The sequence below is a fragment of the Gopherus evgoodei genome, chromosome 10, assembly GCF_007399415.2.
Source record: "Gopherus evgoodei ecotype Sinaloan lineage chromosome 10, rGopEvg1_v1.p, whole genome shotgun sequence".
NCBI lineage: Eukaryota > Metazoa > Chordata > Testudines > Testudinidae > Gopherus > Gopherus evgoodei.
The window spans coordinates 39,033,931-39,041,542 of NC_044331.1; the positions used below are offsets into that span (position 1 = coordinate 39,033,931).

General features: G+C 45.2%; 1 protein-coding gene and 1 long non-coding RNA gene across 5 annotated transcripts in view; one reads left to right on the forward strand and one right to left on the reverse strand.

The window, feature by feature from the left end:
- The window catches only part of C10H15orf39 (chromosome 10 C15orf39 homolog), a 40,424-nt gene extending 38,801 nt beyond the window's left edge, over positions 1-1,623 (reverse strand). For 2 of the 4 annotated variants that reach the window (XM_030577506.1, XM_030577507.1), the window contains exon 1: positions 697-1,623. The gene's annotated coding sequence lies outside the window, so the exon portion shown is untranslated. Of the gene's footprint in view, positions 1-378; positions 455-696 lie in introns of those variants that run through there. The other 2 variants (XM_030577504.1, XM_030577505.1) reach the window with 2 other exon arrangements.
- LOC115658485 lies at positions 648-6,886 on the forward strand. The gene is made up of 2 exons (XR_004002304.1): positions 648-734; positions 1,648-6,886. It is a non-coding gene; the product is annotated as an uncharacterized LOC115658485 (long non-coding RNA).
- The last annotated feature ends 726 nt before the right edge of the window (positions 6,887-7,612 follow it).

Sequence of the window (7,612 nt, forward strand, 5' to 3'; positions counted from 1 at the left end):
AATTTTAATTTGAGAACTCTTCCTCTCCAGAAGTTATGCTTGCGCACATGCTGGGGCACCTCAGGACAACAGAAAAACGGCATTTTTTTTAAATAAAAGATTAGGATTCTTTTTTAAAATGGAGAGTTTTCTTAAAAACAAGTGGTTCCAGACTGTAAGAAAAAGAAGGAACTTGCCAAGAGACATCATAGAATCATTTTGTGAAGCACATTTTTGGCATTAGCCCAAATCCACCAAGTAGACTAAACAACTAGCTAAAAGCCTTGGTAATACTCAAGAAAGGGGGGGATGGTCAAGGAATTCTTCTCTCAGATCCCCACCCAGGCCTCTGCACAGTCGATGCTGAGTCTCCTACACAGAGGGAGGAACCACATTTACCTCTCCAGTTTCTATTCCTCCAGTAATCTGATGCAATAACAGATCTTTCAGTTCCTCTCCGCTCCCTGCCTCACACGACAAACTACGCGGTGCTTTTTAAGGGGGGTGCTGGAGAGACGAAGCAATTTTGCAGAGTGACTTGTTCTGCCGCCAGCCCAGAGGGCAGACACAGGCTGCGGGGCTGGCAGTGCCCTCTCCTCTGAGCACGGGGACAGCCAGGGATGGCCAAATAAGAGACTGAAATGTCTCGCCTCGCCCCCAGCACGTTGTCCTGACTTAACCGACTGGCTGCTGTGACTAGAGGGCGGCTGGGCTTACCCGTGGCTGCTGGTGCCGGGACCGGCTGCTCCCCGCAGGTAAACTGGCCCTCTCCAGGCGCATGGTCCAGAGCCAGTGGGGGGCTCCGGCGGAGGAAGGGGCTCTTTGCGCTGGGCAGGGCAGTGAAGCCGGGCGCTCAGCAGCCACGTCTGGGTACCTCTCTTCCCAAATCCCGCCGTGCGCTCCCAGCCACGCCGCATCCACCTCCGAGCAAGGGAGCGCTGGTCCCAGCCCCACTCCGTCCGCGTGAGAGCGATCGGGGCAGGCAGGCATCCAGGGCTGTAAATTCAGCCCTGACACGCTTTTCCTCCCGGGCTGCTCCGGATCAAGAGGGGAAGAACAACACTCCACCGCAGGAACGGGTTTGGAGCCGCTGCCGGCCAGAGCTGAGAACCCGCTGCATTGTGAATGTGAAGAGGAAGTTAGTCAGTGGGAGGAAGGGGAAGGGGGTAGGAGGATAAGGGGGGCCCTAGGGAGAGGGTGGGGAAGAGGGAGGAGTTGAAAGGGAAAGAAGTGCTGGCAGGAGCTGAGCCGGGACTCAGTTTGAGGGCAGCCTGCCTGGGCTGAGATTGTGACCCAGCCTGGGCGTGGGATTGAAGAGACTCGCGAAGTGTTTCGCGGCCACATGGAGACTTTGCCTCCGCTCACCGTGACGGCCACTGCCCTGAAGTCGCTGGCCAGGCTCAAGCCAAAGCTGCACAGCATGAGTTGATGAGCGAGGCAGAGCCATGGCGTGAGCAGCCCATGAGCCTGGCCAACTCCAGTGGAGTGGCACTGAGACGTCCTACCTCCCACTCAAGCCTGGGGCCCTCTGGTGGGGCCTGGGCCCACTGCTCTGTCTAGGTATGTACCCTTCTGCCACTAATTCCTCCCTGCTGGAGAATTGAATCAGTCTAGGTATCTGACTAGTTGCATAGGGGGATGGGGCTGATTTGATGTCTTTCCCTTCAGAGGAGGATGCTGGTGCTCAACAAGCTGGTCCTGGCCATGCTCGGTCAGCGATTCAGCAGCCAAGCCCACCCCATTCACCCTGGCCCACCTCTGGAAGGATTTTTCTGCATGGAGCTACACTGAGTCTCTGCAGGTGTCCTGAGCCTCCCCTGTGGGGAAAGCAGCCAGGGCTGGGTCTGCATCCACAGCCAGGTCTACCTTCCACCTTCAGACTCCGAACAGTCTTCTCTGCAGTGCAGGTAGAGTGTGCAGACACATGCCTTCCTCCACTGCCTCAGAGACCAGCAGCTCTGCTATCTCCACCTGAGACATCTTCCCTGAGATCTTCTTGACTGAGACCTCCTCAGGAGCTGGAAGCTAGTGTCAGCACCTAGGACCATAGCAACTGTAGAGGGGGAGGATCTCCATGCCAAACCTCTGCTACACAACCCCCATCTACGTGTGCAAGTGACACAGTTACCCTTGGTGTGCCAGAGGTTGGTCCTGACTGGCACCCCCAGACTGTGACCTTCTGAACTACGCTCAGAGCGGCTGGGTGGACCCTGCAGCAGTTGGCCAGTGCATGGGGTTCTCCACCACATGCATCCATCATGTGACCCAGAAGGCAAGGGCAGACTTGACTCATGCTTCTCTTGCTTTCCTCAAACAAGCATTGCAGGAGGGTGCTTTCCACCCACCCCTCACCCTCTGAAACATGCCATCAGGCCCATGCCCCATAAGGCCCCCAGCACACCATATGAGCTGGCTGCACAATATGCAGCCGTTCTACCTCCAAACCAGGCCCAGAAAGCATCTGTGCATGCTCATGCTTCACATCATCCATTTCCTTGCCTTCATGTCCTGCCCTGACACCAGGTTCTGCCATGTATAGATAGTGAGGAACCTAGCAGACCAGCCTGTATTCCACAGCTCACTGAGGATATTTGTTGGTGGCTCCTCCACAGAGCTATGAGCATGGGCATGTAACCTGGCACAGTCCATGAAGTCGTCTGACTCCTGTCCTTTTTGTGATGAGAGGTAGATCCTGGCGCATATCTGTGTAGAATGCATTAGGTTACAGCCCTTCTTCTGGCTCCTTCAAAACCTTTTACTGGGATCCTTGCTGCACTTCTCCCCACATCTCCTGATCTACACCCACCTGGTCCATGGCCCCACAAAGTCACGGGAGCACCTCATCAACTTCCTCCTGGTGCTGGCCAAGATGCCATCCATCATACTCAGAGAAGGAAGCTGGATGGGGGAGTGGCTGGTGACTGTAGGGTTTATTTCCATTCCCTTGTTGGGTCAGGTCTCCAAGCAGTTTCTGTAGGTGGTGTCCATGTACACCTTAAATGCCTTTGAGGAGCAGTGGGTGTTGTCAGGGGGATCTCTGCTTAGTGTCCTCCTCTAGATCCCTTTATTTTTTATCTTTGACCTCCCCTCCATTAGTCAGGGTGTCTCCCTCCCCATTTGTTGTTCCCAGAAATAATTTGTGGTCTAGTTTAAGGGGTAGGCCTAGGCCTACCTGCCCGAGTACTACAAATAGTACTAGCGCTTCAACCCACCAATGACTAGATATTTAGCTAACGATTAAAGCACCATTTAACTTCAGCTGGAGATTTGTGGTTGCGGACCGGAGTCAGATGAAGGGCAACACTTGAGCTGTACCTGGAATAAAACACTGCAATGAAGACAAGTTGTAGAACCTCTCTGAAGTGAGGAAACCTCCCTTCCATGCTAGTGAGAGCTGGTGGAGTTTGGGGTTGGGCTAGGATTGTTTTTCTTTTGAAGAGTGATCTCACCGTAGAGTGAACTAACTTTTATCTCGGGGCACACACAGAAATGGCCCTAGAACATCAGCAGGAAGTGGGCTGAGCAGGGGCATCAGTTTCTGAGAATTTAAACTGTCACTCAAAAAAACCCTCTGAATGTGAACCATACAGTGTGTCTTCCTGAGTCAGAAGATTGACTCAAATTATAATTCATATATTTCTTAGATCTATTTTCTATTCATCTCAGTCACATGTTGACTCTGGAGCCTACTTCTTGTGTAACTATTTCATGTCATATATTAACAGAAACATCCAGCTATTCCAGGACTGTGTATAGAGTTTGTTGATTTTGGAAAGAGCTCAGTTAGAACAAACACACACTTCCACTCTGTCCAACCCCGCCAAATTGATTTCTGGGCATGGGTTTACACCACAGCAGGAACTAATGCAGTTTATTTCTGATAAGTACAGTAATGTAGTTACACACAGGGAAAACAATCCTTCCTGCCCCGCAAGCGGAGCTATAAATGGAAAGATAACTAAATAGAGGCCAAAGATCATTCTCCCTTCTCCCCCAACCCCCAAGGAAATATTTGTGTTTTAAAACACTCTCAGACATGAGACTACTTATTTTGTCTTTAGCTAGTGGGCGGAAAGAGTTGCGTCATTGTGATGCTACTTCCTGACATTGCATCAGCCCATGATAAGGTCTTGTCCTTGCCTAGTGGTGCAACATCCTATTAGGAGCCAAGAGGTCATGTGCTGGCATTGCAGGGGAGCCCTAAATAAACTGAAGACTTGTAGCTGACCTAAGTGGGCAGACCCGTGAAATCTAGGACTTTTCTTTTGAAGTCCTAAGCAGCCTGCAATATTTATTGAGAAGGAGCTCAGAATAATCTCACCTCCCAGAACCTTTTTACAGTTGTGCAGATTATTATATATTAGGACAAGGGTTGGTTTTTTGGAAATGTTGAGTGCACACAGCTCATATTGAAGTTAATGGCACTCTCAGTGTCCCTTCAAATCAGGCCTTTAAACTCTGCAGTTAAACTAGGTGGGAAGTTAGGGCAATATCACTTTTCAAATAGACATTAAAGGCCTGATTCTTCACTGCCTTGCTTAATTCACCTCCATGCAGAGGACACCCAACCTGATATGGCAACTATTTACATGCACTTTGCACAAGAAAAGTTGACTACACAAAGTCCAAGGCTCTGGAGCATCAGGCCTTAAGTGCATTTCTTGCTATTGATATTTAGCCCTTACCTCTTCAAAGGGCTGTGCAAACATTACCTAACCAACAATTAACCCTCACCATACTCCAGGAAGTATTGTCAGTTTACAGAAGGAGACATTAAGGTTAAGTGACTTTCCCAATACTACACAGTAAGCCAGTGGAAAGGCAGGATTAGAACTCACAGCTGCCACTCAGCCATGCTGTGTCTTTCTCATCATATAGAACAGTAAAGAGTGGATGGTAAATTGTCATGAGAGAATATTTCATTGCTAGATGATAAAACTGCCACATACACACCCAGGGTCTTACTTCATTTCACCTACCTTATGTAGAAACTCCACCAGCTGCTACTAGGTCAGGTCTAGAACAGCATTAAGGGAGAGCTGCCTACTAGTCAGCTCCTTCTCTTTTATGTGCTGCCTCCTGGCTTCTCCTCTCATATACACTGCAGGAGTCAAGCTCTACTCCTGTAGAGTGACAAAGCACAAAGAAAAGAAGGCCATTACCAGTTAACCAGCAGCAGTAGCTCTTCCTTAAATTGGAAGAAGGGGCAGGAGCCATGGTTTGTTGCATGTCCAACCCCTGCTCAACCGGGGATAGGCTGAGTACAACAATACAAGTGTGTTGCAACTGATTGGTTACACAGACTAGCGTTAAACTAGTGTCATTCTCATGTGGGAACACTGTTAAATCAATTTGGGTGTGGCTAAAATTGATGTAATTTACTTAATTTAAGGGCCTTAAATTAAGGGATTTAATTACATTGATTTAGTAACTGATTTAGTTGAATCTGCAATTTCTATGTGTAGACCAACCCTAAAACAATCAACAGTGAAAAAATTAGCCATGTTGGCATTCACCATTCCAGCATCAGGTTTCTGAGTTAACACTCCATTGTGATGAATGAGATCAGTTCACACTTCTTTCAGACCTATTGTTATATCTGTTCTAAGCAGAGAAACTCAGTAGTGTCTCATTTCTCTAGCTCCCCCATTCCCTCTCCACTTCCCTTGGGGTCCAAGAGGAGAAGTGAGGGAAAGAAGAAAAGTGGCTGACACTAGCTAAATTATTAACCTCTGAATGGGGATTATATGAAAAATACCTTGTTTTCAGGGTCTATATTATTTTTTGGCTATTGATTCAATATAGCATTATTGTAGCTAGAAATTACTGCATTTAAAAAAATGAAAATTGGTTCTTTGAAGGAATTCAAGAGTTGGAGGGGTGGGGGGGTTCCATTTCTTTTGGAATTTTTTCAACCCAACAAAATGTTTTGATAAGCATAGAAAGTTTTCATTGTGTGTATTTCTTGAAATTATTTTTCCTCACTTTCCAGTGGGAGAAATTTTTTTAAAAAAACAAAACTTCCATGAAACAAAAATGTGATTGGAAATTAAATGACATATTTTGTTTTAGTCAAAAATTCCATGAAAAACTTCAGATAAAATGAATTTTTATCTCATTCAAACTTTTTCCACAGAATATACTTACCTTATTTGGCCAGTCGAATTGTGGCCCATCAACTTTTATTGAGGATATTGCTGTTGTTATAGATCAGTAATGAGGAGGGAGAGGAGAAAAGAGTGTACACAAAGGTGTCAAGTAAAGTGCTTGTTATTACTTAATGCAAATCTAAGTTTAAATTTGCTCATGAAGACGGTTTAATGTGTTTGATCTGTATTCCCACCGTTTTTGTGGTTTTGTATTTAATTCTACGATTTATGTGTACTGAAAATCCTCTTGTGTGTCAGGAGTCAGACGTGGGAGGTAGGAGGTGGAAATATTGTACTTAAATGCCAAACTCTTCTCACAATCCCAGAGTAGTTGAGTGTTTCTGCTAAAGTTATCATCAGTGGAATAGTTAACAAAATTGACATTTAAATTCTCCCAACTACATTTCAGATTTAACATCCTATTGAGATGATTGAAGCTGTTCAAACCTTTTATACCCCCTTTCAGCAAATAACAGAATGTGCTTAAAGTTAAATATATGCTTAAGTACTTTCTTGAATTGAGGCCTAAAAACTGTTGAGTCCTTCTATCTGCAGACTCAGGGGGGTTGTTTAAACTTTTATTTTTTTCAACATATTTAGTTAATATGTATGACGGTAAGGTCTGATTGTGATAATGAAAATGGAATAGTTTGGAAGAGTCTGCATAGACTCTCAGCTCTCCCTAGATATGCCAGAGGTAATTTTTACCACCCAGTTGTGTTTTCTTGCAATTAGAAAATTACATAATTTTACACTGATGTCTTTGTTGACTTTTAATACACAGATATGTATATTTGGATTCACACCCAACAAGTAGGAAGGTGATAAGGTTTCTTATTTGCACGTACTGATATCATCAGAGTTTACTGTAATTTAATTATGGCACAAAATTTCACTTTTATTTAGTATGACAGATAAGAATCCATATATATTTGAGATGTATAATAATACCTCATTTAAGCTTATTTGCGACCATGAATGCACTCCACTAAACAAGATGAAAGCACAAAATATTCTTCCGCCAGTTAGAAAATGTACTCAGAAACCAAATCTCTTTAAAACATCTACCATGAATTATAGATCCACTCCACACACTCAAAAGCCTCTTCTGAGAGAGACGTAAATAGTGGTGTCCCCCAGGGGTCTCTACTGGGCTTAGTCCTATTCAAAATATTAATAAATGATCTGGAAAAAGGGATAAACAATGAGGTGGAAAAATTTGCAGATGATACAAAACTACTCAAGATAGTTAAGTCCCAGGCAGATTTCAAAAAGCTACAAAAGGATCTCTCAAAATTGGGTGACTAGGCAACAAAATGGCAGATGAAATTTAATGTGGATAAATGCAAAGTAATGCACATTGGTAAACATAATCCCAACAATACATATAAAATGATGTGGTCTAAATTAGCTGTTACTACTCAAGAAAAAGATCTTTCTTTTGGGTTTGTTTAGTCTGGAAAAGAGAAGACTGAGAGGGGACT